Source organism: Aulonocara stuartgranti (assembly GCF_965226115.1).
Source record: "Aulonocara stuartgranti genome assembly, chromosome: 12".
Taxonomy (NCBI): domain Eukaryota; kingdom Metazoa; phylum Chordata; class Actinopteri; order Cichliformes; family Cichlidae; genus Aulonocara; species Aulonocara stuartgranti.
The window spans coordinates 26,957,384-26,970,725 of record NC_138948.1 but is presented as its reverse complement, the minus strand read 5'-3'; the positions used below and the strand labels follow the sequence as shown (position 1 = coordinate 26,970,725).

At 39.4% G+C, this 13,342-nt stretch overlaps 1 protein-coding gene across 6 annotated transcripts in view; it reads right to left on the bottom strand.

Moving 5' to 3' along the window:
• The window catches only part of LOC309719636 (multivesicular body subunit 12B-like), an 88,456-nt gene that overhangs the window by 47,879 nt on the left and 27,235 nt on the right, over positions 1-13,342 (bottom strand). For 4 of the 6 annotated variants that reach the window (XM_082555894.1, XM_082555888.1, XM_082555895.1 and 1 more), the window contains 2 exons: positions 6,046-6,217; positions 4,916-5,119 (listed from right to left, as the gene is read on the bottom strand). The gene's annotated coding sequence lies outside the window, so the exon portion shown is untranslated. Of the gene's footprint in view, positions 1-4,915; positions 5,120-6,045; positions 6,218-8,778; positions 8,928-13,342 lie in introns of those variants that run through there. The other 2 variants (XM_082555891.1, XM_082555889.1) reach the window with 2 other exon arrangements.

Genomic DNA, 13,342 nt, shown 5'->3' with positions numbered 1-13,342 from the left:
AGTTTGAAAATGACCGCAATTGTGATTTAACGTGACACACGTACAACTTCAAAGTGCCTGCAGACCTATTTCCTTACCCAGCATCCTTAATATTTCTGGGGTCCCATGAACTGATAAGGATGATGTCAGGCACATCTGATTAAGCCACACCCACAAAGTCCAGCCTGTTAATTTACTGTTTTTCTATTTTATCTTTGGTTGTTGCTTTAGTCCCAAAACATGTACTGTTATATACAAGAACAGTGTGTTACACGTGTTAGCACCAGAATGATTAAAGCCAACTGCTTTGGTTTAGTTTCCTGAGGTAAATGAGAACATGTAAGCTACAAGTGTATTATATTGTAACATAGTTAACTTGGCGTTGCATTTAAAGGCATATCCAATGAGAAGGGGTTTAGATTTACTCAAGGGAGAATGGTAGCCTTGATCATGAATTTCATTTAGCCCTATAATGTTCTGTGAATATGAGGTGCACTTAGCAGTCAATTTTTACACAGATGTCACACATGACCTCCAATGACAATTTAAATAAGCCTAAATACGTTCGTTACAGGGGGGGGGAAGCATATTGCTACCCTTTTAACAGTTCACATTTCAATATAACACTGCCTATGCTGGCATTTGCAGTCCACTTCTTCAAGTCTAGTGTTCTCAATGTGCCGCTCGCTGGGGCAACAAGTCATTGAGAAAATGTACAATTTATTGAAATTTTATGGAAAGACCCTTACCCCGTTTCACCACAGCGCAATTACGTAAAAGCCATCTAGCCCTTGAGTAACCCTTTTTATAGTAATTCATTTATGACTCTGGTCACAGAGGGGATGCCTCTCCTCCCACAAACACCCTAAAACATGTGTGGATGGCATGAGGATGAAATCCGCAGCGCACCGAAGGGCACAGCTTTCATCAAGACATTCCTTTCTTCTTCATAAGCACATCATAAAATATTTCATTCCGCTTTTATAATCGACTTGTTTCATTACGCAGTTGTACATTTTATTTCCGTGAACGACAGCGACATAACCGAGGCTCGTTTGGGTATTTCAAAATACTTCGCCTTGACAGAAAACATGGACGGTTTTAGTGAGCATTAAGAGACGGTCAAAGTAAAAGGACGGAGACTTGGAAATAAAAGGAAAATGAGACAAAGAGACTGAGTGAGTGGTTGGGAGCCTGCTATAGTCTGGTCTCTCCTGAGATGAGTATGATGATTGCACCCACATTCCACTGCAGAGCTAAAACCCTTGGAGGCTTTTGGAATGTGAAAACCTACTTCTTCTCTCGTACAACACTTAGGCAGCGTACCACTTTTTTTTTATTCCCCCGCCCTGAACATTGCTCACATTGCTGTTCCCTGAAGCTTGAAAGCACAACATTTCTCAGCCAGCAACTCCCACTGGGACTAAAGCCCAGAGATGGAAATGCAAAGGATATGTTTTATTGGACAGTTGCAGACAAATAAATCTAAATATGTATTTTGGTCATGTTTGTGTGCCGACTGCATCCTGAGGGAGTTGAAATGATTATATGACATAAATAACAGCGCGGTAGCATGATATTAGGTCACATGTTTACACACACAGACCTAAGGTCAGGGGGAGAGAAAAAAAATCAAACACTATTTCTCTTCTTTGAAAGTGAACATTGTTTGGTTGCATGCATACTGTACACGTTGCTGGGAGCCATGCTTCCTGGTGTGCACTGACTATTAATGAGAGATGGAACCATACAGTCAGGTAAAATATACATACTTAAGTGGATAAAAGTCATAGCTCTGCTGAAGCCTGCCAGCAAGGCACAAATCAACCTGTCCAGTGTGGAGGGAGACGGTGGGTCACCCTGAATGAAATGGTTTAGGCTCACTGATCTGCATGAAGGAAAGTCGATGGGAGGTGTCGATGAGAGGGCAGGCGGGGACTCCTGCAATCACATGTCCTGTGATTGACACGGCCTAACCTCAGGGCTGTGTGAGATGTCAGCATAGTGCAGCCCCCTCTAATATGGCCTCATGTTTCACAGTGAATTATAGGCAAAGCATCTCTTTTGCTTTGTAGTTTTGTAGCAACATTATAAGCTTTCATTTAAATTGAGTAGATTAAAAAATAAAATGTGAATTGTTCTTTACATAATAATGTGAAAGTGTGAAAATATAACAAAAAAAAATCCAATTGTATGTCTTATTTGTCTTGTTCCCTGGCCTGTGTTGAAATCACCGCTCTCTCAGTACGCTATGCTTATTAGTATTGGCACATCCACTCTGACTGATGATCGACTTCCTCTGACTTTTCTGTGAAGTTGATGAAAAATGTCATCTCTGTTTCCTTTACAGTGTTTCAATCAGAATCTTGTTTTGTAATTTAAACCATCCGCCATAATTATACAGAGAGAGAATAATATAAATTTAAAACATGCTGGCGTGGCATTGCTTAGTAATTATTCAAACTATTAAACACTATACATCTGTTATAGCACAAAGTTCTGTAATATATTTGTTGAACAATATGTTTTAATTAAATGTTGCTTTGTAATGTGCTTAATTTTTTAGATGAAATACTAATATTTGTAAAAATCCTTCCTCTTTCCTATTTCTCAATACTCTCTTACGATAACAAAGAATAAAAAAGCCCAGGCGCTCTAACTTCCTCATCCCACGCAGTGTCTTTGAAGGTAGAGCAAACTTGAGAAAATAAAAGTGGCGGCCTATGGCAAACTGCACTTCAGAGAATTCAGCCCCTTTTTCTCTCTGCCACATGTGACAAGTGAGCCATGCAGCTTTGCAGAATTATATATCTCTGTGTCTAATTATTTCTTTTCAAGTCCATACAATAAAAGACTGCGTGCTTTTCTCTTCTCGGGGCTCGGATAGCGGGAGGAGTGCCCTCCAAAATATTCCCTCTCATGGCTCTGACATGCACATCTGTCTGCACGTCATCATAGCAACTTTCTAGACGTCTTTGGTTTTAATGAAAGAGATCTAGGAGCTACAAATGCAACGGGTGACGCGATGACACATTTCAATTCCTATTGTGCAAATAACACCTCTCACACTTTCTTTTAATCTTTATTATTCACTGCTTCACAGTTCAAACAGCGATGAAGATGTCAGACAATTGCCCTTCAAAACAAGGCATACACACAGGCTCTATTTTAACATAGGTGTGTTAGATAGAATTATCTGTGCACGACAATGGGCAAAAATGTTGCAGTGTTGCAGAAACTATTTGCATTTTAGAGCCAAAGTCCTTCAAGATATTTGATACAGAGTAAAACTATTGCTTTTTCATTGCATTCCTGTTTTGTTGAATTCAACCATATTTCTTGCACTGAAAGGCTGCTGCGAAGAAATTCTTCTGCTGCAGTGCGGTCACAAGGGGGTAGCATTGACACAGTTGTTTAAGCCCTTTAACAGGCAGCCCAGCAGCAGGACAAACTGCCTTTGATGTAATTGAGGTCTTAGACCTCTCAGAAAAGCATATATTGGTTTGTATGTGGAAATGTTCAAGGAACAATGGATTTCCATAAGTGGATGTAAAATCGCATTTGGAGCATCCTCGGCATGCTAACCACTCTCTAAACAATAACAAAAAGGAATCCTTCAGGATGTGATGGGTAATTCCAAGGCACTTACAGCCTGGAAATGTAATGGAATGTAGCATTGGGATTAAATGTGTGACTAAAAGATACAGACCAGACTAGTTTTAGGTACTTCCCCGGGTAATTCATTCAAGTAAATTAGTAGATATTCTCGGCTCAGTACAGCAGTGTTATACATCCTAATAGAAGTAAGTAAGCAGCATAAAAACACATCTTTTTTGTCTCTTTTTAAAGGAATTATTAAAAGTTGTATTTTTGCCAGTGATTTGAATTTTTTTTAAAACCCCACATCATCTATTTTATTCTACATTAAAAAAAAATATATATATGAAAGCAGGTTGAAATATAACCTCCAGCCTGTATAGATTAACCTGTTAATTATCAATCATTCCACGGCCACACAAGAATTCCCCTAACTAACATTTTTGCCTATCCATCTTATCATCCAAAGTAATACTTAAGAGTAAGACTCTGGCAGGGACTCATAAATAAAGGTTACCTATTTACATATTCAGTTTATCATGGATATTGCATACTCTGTACATAAAAATTCAAATGCAGTGTTTATGAAATATGATCATGCAGCAAATGTGAGAAGACACAGAGCACAGCCCATTCATACACAGCGAGGATTTAGTGCAAGTGATTAATAAAGAATGAAAGAGACATTAGAACCGAGGAAATTAAGTCTTGCTCAAAAGACCTAGTCACAGAATATATTCAAAGTAAACTTCTGTTAAAAGTATATATATATATATATATATATATATATATATATATATATATATATATATATATATATATATATATATATATATATATATATATATATATATATCTTTAAAAGCTCAGACTAAAATTGTTATTTGACAGCCTTTACATCAGAGCCTCAGAAGGATTTATATGAAGCCGGTGACATATTCTAACTTGTCTGTGTCAGAAGAAAATAAAGACATTTGTAAAAAAGAACACAAAAAAACTTTGTAAATTTGTGCCTGTGTGGTCTCCTTCTCTACAGTAAAATTGAAATCTTGTCTAATAAAATTGATTGCATTTCTATGTAGTTAAACACACGAGTATAATATGTGTGTATCCAAAATAAAGAGAAAAAATCCTTTAACTGCTGAAGGACTGAATCCATGCACTCAACTACTCAAACTATAAAGCAAAAAGCTGTTTGGTTTGTACTTAAAGCGACTGTGAGAGAGGAGTAATGGCATAAAGGAGCAAATACTGTGCAGCAAGTGTCTCATCTCTTCTCATGAACTAGTTAACCTGAAAGAATACGATCTACAAATGTGTTTCAGCAAAAGCAAATTACCTGGGTTTTGTGGAGGGGAACTAATCTCTCCAAGCATGACACTGGACAGGAAAGGCCTCTTACTGTTATTATGATGTGTCGGCTTGTGTTAGATGGAGGGCCTTGATGGCCGCATCAGGAAGGAGCATCGAAGCCCCTCTACCATGACAGCGCTCTGATGGATGTACGGGTGGTGGAGGGGCAGGGAAGATGGAGGTTAGAAACCTAGAGATGAGCAGGAGAAGGAGGGTGATAGAGGTGCAGTGGGGGTTAGATACAATAGTAAATACCTACAAATGCAGCACATTAGCAGTAGTTGCAGATCCAGAGAGGACATTAGCATGCGCGATGAAGCTTTCTGTGGGACAGGCCATCTCCAAAACAAAATAAAGGTCCCGTGTGGTGAATTTTCAAAGCCTATTTCTTGTGACCTGCGATGATTTGTTCCCTATATGGCGCAGACCGATGATAACAGCCGATTTAAAAGCAATTTAGCAAATCAGAATATCTGTATGTCAAAGTTTGACACATTTTTCAGTACTCTATGAAGCGGATTCTTGGCATTAAAAGATGCAAAAACAAAAATTTTGTATTGAATTGAAATGATTTTGAGAAAAAAAATGCTCTTACCATGTTAGTTAGGAGCTTAAATTGCTATCCTGTGAGATCCATGTATCTCTAAAACTTTTCGCAAGCTAAGAAAAGCAGCTAATCTTTACTCTATCTTCCTTATTTGGCTTGAGGAATGAGTGTTTTTTAACCCATAAAGGAACAAACCTTCATATTATCATGTTTTATTACAACTGAGGCTTCTCCCATAGCAGCATCACAAGACACTACCTGCACAAACTACAAGTGTGCATCATTAATCTGCTTATTTTTTTGCCACAACATTCAGTAGTAGCTTTGTTGTCATATGCTGGTGCAGTAGAAGCACACTAGACAGGTACTTGTTGGTGTATCACAATGTTGTATTTTCCCCCCCTTCATCTGAGAGTGCTCACAGCTGGGGGTATCTTGCACACAGTATCCATACTAAAATATTAATAGCCAGTTTTCTTCCATGTCAGCAGCTTGTAATTTGATTTCTGGTTAAGAAATGCAGTTTTGGGTGGCAGATCTCCCAGTAAACACTGGTCCCTAAGTTCCACCTCGACTTGCTCCTTTTGGGTCCCGGGAGACGGTGGCTTGGGGGAAGACATGGTGCTTCTCCTTGGCCTGGTAAAGACTGGAGGTGCCAAGACACAGCGGGACAGGTGTTCTGAGCTGCACACAGGGGAGTCTCACCAGGCTGCAGTGCCTGGCCTACATCCATCTTTGTACCTGGGGAGATAAATGGAAAAACGTGACCCAAACAGTCCAACATCACAGCCATGGCAGGAACGTGTTCTAACAATTGGGAGTTGGGAGGGTTTCCCATATCATTACTAAAAATGAGGCACACGCTGCAATTAATTCCGCGCCTAAATAAATGTCTGCTGCTCGCAGCATACCTCGCCGTGGCAACAGAAATAGATTAATAGTCCAGAATATAAAGAATAATCTTATTTGGCGCTACGAAATATAAAATGGTCTTCAATGCTTGGCTCATTTCTTGATCAACATTTTTTGTCATCTTGCAAACCCTACTTTTTTTCCCAGCCTTTATTGTATAAAATGGTGTGATCTTTCCACTGCCCTTTGTCTTGGAAGAAAAATTAAATCTCATTTGCATTACCACGTCTAAATGTCAGCCACCGATATTTTGTTAGACATTAGTAAAGCTGGCAGCGAGAGGCGCTGGATAATTGCACTCAGCCTAGCAGAGGGATTTACATAATTTCAGATAGCAATTAAAGAATCCTTGGGAATTTTCTTCCTGGCCTCTCTCTCTCTCCAGCTCACTTCTACAACAGTACAAAAGAAGCATTCGTTTACATTAAGCTCCATGCTCCTTGCTGTTCATTTGCATGAAATTAAAGGTTTTCATGATCTTGAACAGCGGGGTAACATTTAAAATGCTGTTTTAAAGCCTTCACCTTGGAATAATGAAACGCTTCTATTTTTTCTTTTTTTCTTTTTTTTAGAAGGCAGTGGGAGTTCATTGACTGCCTGTCCACAGCAAAACTTTCTCATTTCCCATTCAGTCATACAATATAGCTCGGTAATGCTTTAATTAATTAAAAATACAACTTTTTGCTCTTTTTCCAAGGTCCCTCTTTCTCTTTAATCTAAACTTGCCATCATCCTGCTCATCTCCCGCAAAGGCCTGTTAATGAGACAAAATTCAGATTCCGAATTTCTTGCTATACATTCAGTAACAACTAAACATATACTGCAATCTGGCTTGTGCCTCTTTTTTGCAGAATAAATTGATGCGTGCACTTTTGCCAGTGCTGCAAAGATAAACGTCTCATGTACAGTATCTTTAATTAGGTCCCTATGGGTCCCTGTGTTATCTGCCATGCTGATTAGAATGAACATTAACTTGCTTTAGCCCCGAGTCTGATAATATGCAACTGCGTGTGGTGACAGGAGCGCAAAATCCAGTCGGACGTCATGTCGTAGACAGCACATTCAACCACTGTTCTTGAACATATGATATTTTTCTCTATATGCGACTTCCGTGTTAAAAGTCAAAGCCAGATTGCTTTAAATCCTCCACAAATTAATGGCGTAGCCCGGATGACATATTTGATATGATTATAGATCATCAGGATTTGTTAAACCGCACTCTCCCCTCTTGGGAGGTCTGCAGCTCAGCAGTCCAGTGTGCATACTTTTCTTAACCACACGTGAGTTTGCCGGCTCTTACTTTTGCGTTGAATCTAAATATTATCCAATGAAACGGAAATGCAACCATGATAATCTAAAAGAAAGGAAGGGGGAGAAATAAAATCTTGAAGAATAGTAGTGCTTTGTTAAGACAAAAAAGCTTTGTCACAGAGCTTAGAAATAAATACAAAGCCTCATCAGAACAATACCCTTCACACTTCTTCCTTGATTCCCCTTCCATCCTTAAAGGCATCACAGAACATTTTCACACTAGTCGTCCCACCGCTGTGAAATAAATTGTGACAGTAACTCAATATGAAGTGAAATAGCTGAGAAAGCCTTGAGTTCACTTGCGCTGACAGTGCTGTTTAATTCCATCTTGTGCCAGCCTGACATTTCTGCTGCCACTAAATATTAAACATGTGTACCCGTTTCATTTGCATCTGGTAATGAGGTGGGAGACAGCGCCCAACTGGTCAAGCCTCTCTCTCGTGGTAGTGCGTTTCTGCTACCTCCAACACAGCCACACGGGCAAGGGTAAACCAACAGAAATATTTAGAGGAGAAGGGGGCTGAGGCAGAGTGAAACAGGAAAAAAAACCCGAAAGGGTGGGTGAGGATGGCGAGATAGTGAAGGATAGAGCACCCTTGTGTGTGTATCTGTGTGTGCGCGTGTGTGTGTGTGCTCTCCAGAATTCAGAAAACCAGTCTGAAATGACCCTAGCTCTCAAGCAGTGTCTGCTTTGGCTGACATTTCTCCCTGAATCTTTTAAGATGCATTCCTTGCTGCAAAATGCATTAGTGGAGAGAGGAGAAACAGAGGCACAAGAGAAGAGGGTTAAATGTGATTGCTCTAAATGTCATCACATCTTCATAATGCAATATATATTCATGATCTGGCAGTCCAGGAGGGAAAACATCACAGTTGTGCTCTGTAATTCAAGTGTTTTACCCCAATTTTGATTCACGATGCAATTCTGGCCAGACGTTTCAAACCAGGACATGCATCAGTTTTTAGGCATTATACATTTGGTTGGACTAGTGTCATCTCAGGTGGATGCTGTGTGATGTCGGTGTTATTGAAAAGGCACTAGAATGCTGACAAAATAAGCAGGCTAGGTCTAACCTTACCCATACAGCAGTTCCTTTATCTTAGACAGCGGGATGACTGAAGATGGAGCAAAAGGAGAAAAGTATCCCAGGTACCCCTGACTTTAATCATTATAAGGAATGTTTCCTTTTTACTATTGTTAAAGGAGCAGCCTTCTCTTAGCACAGAGGCTTAGCATGTTTAGCTAAGTGTTTTGATTCCATCTATCTCGCTGGCTAGCTAGCTCGCTTGCTATCAAGCTGTGCTAAACCATAAACCATAATAATTGACTGCAACTTAAATAACAGCACTAATTAAAGTAGTCACATCAGTGTTGGTTTTTGTGGGTATTTTTTAATTCATTTGGATACCAGGCCTCTGCTCCAACTGTTCATAAAGTGTCATCGAGAAAAGACAGTTTTTGCTTTTCATTTCATCTACTTTGAAACTGTTGCATATGTTTCCTGTACTTTAGTGATGAACTTTGTGAACATACTTTCAGCTTCACAGATTTCTATTGATTTGGTGTAAAAATAATACACAGTTATTGCCATAAACAAGTATTAAATATGAAGCAATTCAATGCTACACAAATATATATCCTAAAATAATTTAGAATATCCATCCTTGAAGTTCAACAATTGCAGAAGATATCACCTGCCATACAATAAGTACATGCATGGAGTATTTTTTCAATACTTTGTGATAGGTTAAACTCACAGAAAGGAATCTGCTCTTTTACTTTGATAATAAGTAAGCCCAGATAAGTGCTCTGGGTTGTGGATAAAATGATGTAAGCATTATGGCTGCTTCACTTTGAATTCTCAGACTATTTTCAGAGCTTTTATAACAACACCAGTCCTTTAAGATGACACAGAGTACTGCTGAACCATTTTTGCTTTCAGGGGTGTAAAACCTCAATGCAGAGGTTTCTTCAATTTAGGATTAAAGTAATTTGAAAAACAAAACAAAACACACAAAAAGACATGCAATTAATTGCATGTAATGTAAATGTAAATTTGTCTGTGTTATTGTGTAAATACTTATGCTATTGTGTACTTCACACACATGGAGAGATGCCAAACTGCCCTTCATTGTTTTTGTAACAATGACAGTAAAGAGCTATTCTATTCTATTCTATTCTAATTTAGCGATGTTCACAGGAAACACACTTACATTTTTAAATGTGCAGAGCATTCGAATTTTGTATTTCAGCTCCATGTAGCAAAAATTTGTATAATAAGTAGAAGTACAAAATAAAATCCAATGAGAAGACAAAATATGTATAAATACTAATAACACCTGTACACAATTTAAGTAAATTGGTTGCTTTTCACCACAACAAATAACAACAAACTGCAAAATTAGAATTTTTTTTGTCTCTTTTATATTTATTTGGTCTGCTAAATAGATTTATTTTAATTTCCTTTACATGATACAGATTCTGTACTGAGCTGCTCAGTGTTTAGGACAGAAAAGCAAGGTTTTCTGATGCAGTCGAAATGAAAGCGCAGTATTCCCTTTCCTCTGTCAGTCTCACACACTGACACCGACCCGCCACAACCAGTTTGAAAAGAAATCAACACCAGTATGAAGAAACTTTACACACTGTATGATTTCTAATGCATGGTTTTACCTTTTTATTTGTTGCTAGTGTGGGAAAGCGATGTATTCCTGTCATTGCCCTGTTCAGCATACCGCTGTGCAACAGTTAAGTTTAGATACATTGTACCTCTATGTGTGCTTGTGTTGCTTTCATAGTATGTATCAGATATGTCCCAAGAAATCAAACTTTGATCAAAACCAAAGCTGACTGTCAGTGAGAAACAGGGAAATATCAAAGAGCTTACAGTAGAAAGGTAGAGGCGCTTGACGTTGGATGTGTGTGTATATGTGTGTGTGGTTATGGGGGCTTCCCACTTCTTGTTAATTTTCTTCCGTTAAGCGCATTCAGCATTCAGTCATGGAGATCTGTGTCCACTCCCAGGCCTCCGGTGGGACTGCGTGTCCTGAGGTTTACTGTTGCTAGCTTGTCATGTCCACGTCAGCAGCACTTATCGCCTTCTGTCTGAGCGCTGAGATATTTCCCAGGCATTTAGCTGCCTGTTTGTCTTCTCTTGATTTCCCCTCCAAATCTGTCACATATAGTCTTCACCTGACACCTCACAGAGTGTTCTTCTCTCAAACACTGTCAAAACAGGGAGATCCAACAGAGAGAGATAGCAGCAGGGAACCACAGATTGCCAAATGTTATACACTGATGAGGTACTGCAAATAATGACCTGTGTAGGCAAAACGGTCTGGGATCGTTTACTTCATCAACACACCGACTGCTATCCAAATAAGAAAAAATGAACAGTTTGTGTTCACAGTTTTGCTTTTACAGTTCTTCTGGGCTCTGAAATATCAAGTGCTTCTTTATGCACATTGTCCTCTGCATCAATACCACCGAGCCCAGAGTTTTCACATCACTAAGACTTTCTCTGTCCCTTTATTTCTTGGAGTAAAATCATTGGCATAAAAACAATGCACTTCACAATGAAGGCCTGGCTCACAATCAAACACTTCTCTTTGGTGCATTTTTCTTTCCTTGCCTTTCTTCCCTGGCGAAAACCCTTCTATTATTTCAATAAGCTCTTGGTTTTTAATACATTATTGATCTTAAGGTTGAACTACAGGCCATTGCATTACCAGGATTGTAAAGCCTATCATGACATGACACTCATGTACTTGTGAAAAATTATACCAATTATGAAATCAACCAACAACTAACCCAAAAAGCAATCAATTGTCACATTTGAAAGCATTTTGTCCCACAATGCTATTGGCTTTGAGGTTACACAAAAAGAGTGGGCGGTGGATGTTTAATGACTTCCAAATAGTGGTTTCTCCTTTTTTTCCAACTCTCATTACTCTCCTCTCTGAGATGCTTTTGCTCAGAAGCAAGCTTATGTTTGATTCTCTATGTTGAGCAACTGTGTGCCAATAAGACAATAGTATTTGCCATTGATTTGCCTTTATGAGCACTAAAGGCTCAACACTAGCATGTGCACTTAAAAGCCTACATTAAGGCGATGAATTATGATTAGTATACTGCATACCAGTGCATTAGGAAAGGATATATTCATTTTAATTCTGCAAATGCCACAAAGCTAGCCGAGAAAAGCCATTTCTAGAGACTCTAAAGTGGTGGGGGCCAGGCGCTGAGTGTTGGTGGGTCAAGTGCGAGCCGTGTCTTTGACAGCGGCTGCCTGCCCGTGTTTCCATATCGCAACATTCAATCATGCGGTACCCTCATACAGAAACCTTTAACTCAATGCTCATAAATGCAGGAGAGCAAAGCTTCCTGTCTGGCCCTGCGTCAGCAAACTGTGTGCTTATAGAGTATTTGCTGCGGTCAGTGGGTAAATCTTATTACTTTGTTTTTGTGCTTTAATCCTTAAAAGATAGTGTTTTTAACCACTAATAAAAGGCACGTAGTAAGAAGAATCTGCCGACCAGCGCTGCTCATTGAGAAGTAGATGGGGGTATGACGAACTACAATTAAAGTCACCTTTATTGTTTCAAATCCAAGTCATCGGGCTGACATCTAAATGACACTTTAATGAAAATTTTAGACAGGTTATTTTGAATAGTTTCCTAAAAGATGCAGAAGGTTGAGCAGTGGAGAATTGCAAGTGTCTTTTGGGGTAGAGGGGGGCGGGGGTGGGTGCTTGGGTGGCTTGACGGCCGTACAAAATCTGAGCCAAATAAATGAAGTGGAGATGGTAATACAGTGTGTTATAGCGGAGAGTGACAAGCCCGTTCCTCCCATGAAGCAGCTGAGCTGGCATTAAACAGACAAGACATCCCGTTCAGTCAGTTATCAGCCCAGGAATAATGAAGGAACAGGCCGGCAGACCAGGACGAGTCACCCCAGTCAGCCAAGTGAAGAATTTAATTTCGTGCAGGTTCCTCTGCAGCCAAGCATTTCCCCATTGGAGGTCCACTGGTGCTTGGGTGAGCACGGACAACTCAGTGCACCCGACTCCGTGTCTCTCCGGAGTTGACAGAGATGTGTGGTGATGGATTTTAGAGTGACTGTGGGAATAGGGTGGACTTAAGTTTGGGTATGGCTGTTAAAGAGAGGAGAGAGCGATGACAAGCTAACTTCAGAGAAAAGTAAGAAAGCGATCACTCGTGTTCCTCATTTTCCAGAGTATGGGTGCATTATTAAATCAAAGACAGTGAAATGTGAAATGGGTCCTGTGTGACCTAAAGATACTTGGTAGGAAATAATATTGTCTGTACTTAATGTTGCTCCTACTTCACTGGCCACAGACACAGCCAGCAGCCACTTTGAACACGAGATTTAAATACTAGGACCATAATTGTGAAAATGTAAACATTAGAGTATTTTTTTTAGCATTTATGTGGTTTGTACACTTTTGTGTTCACATGAATCCATGTAGTTTCCAAATGATTTCTTCTCCACCACTGTCAGATTTCCATTTATGTGTTCATATACAAGTCTGACTCTGCTAAGCTAACAAATCATACTGAAAAAATTCCTACTATGAAAGAGTTTACATAGCTGCATTTGGAGGGTATGATGGCTGTTATGGA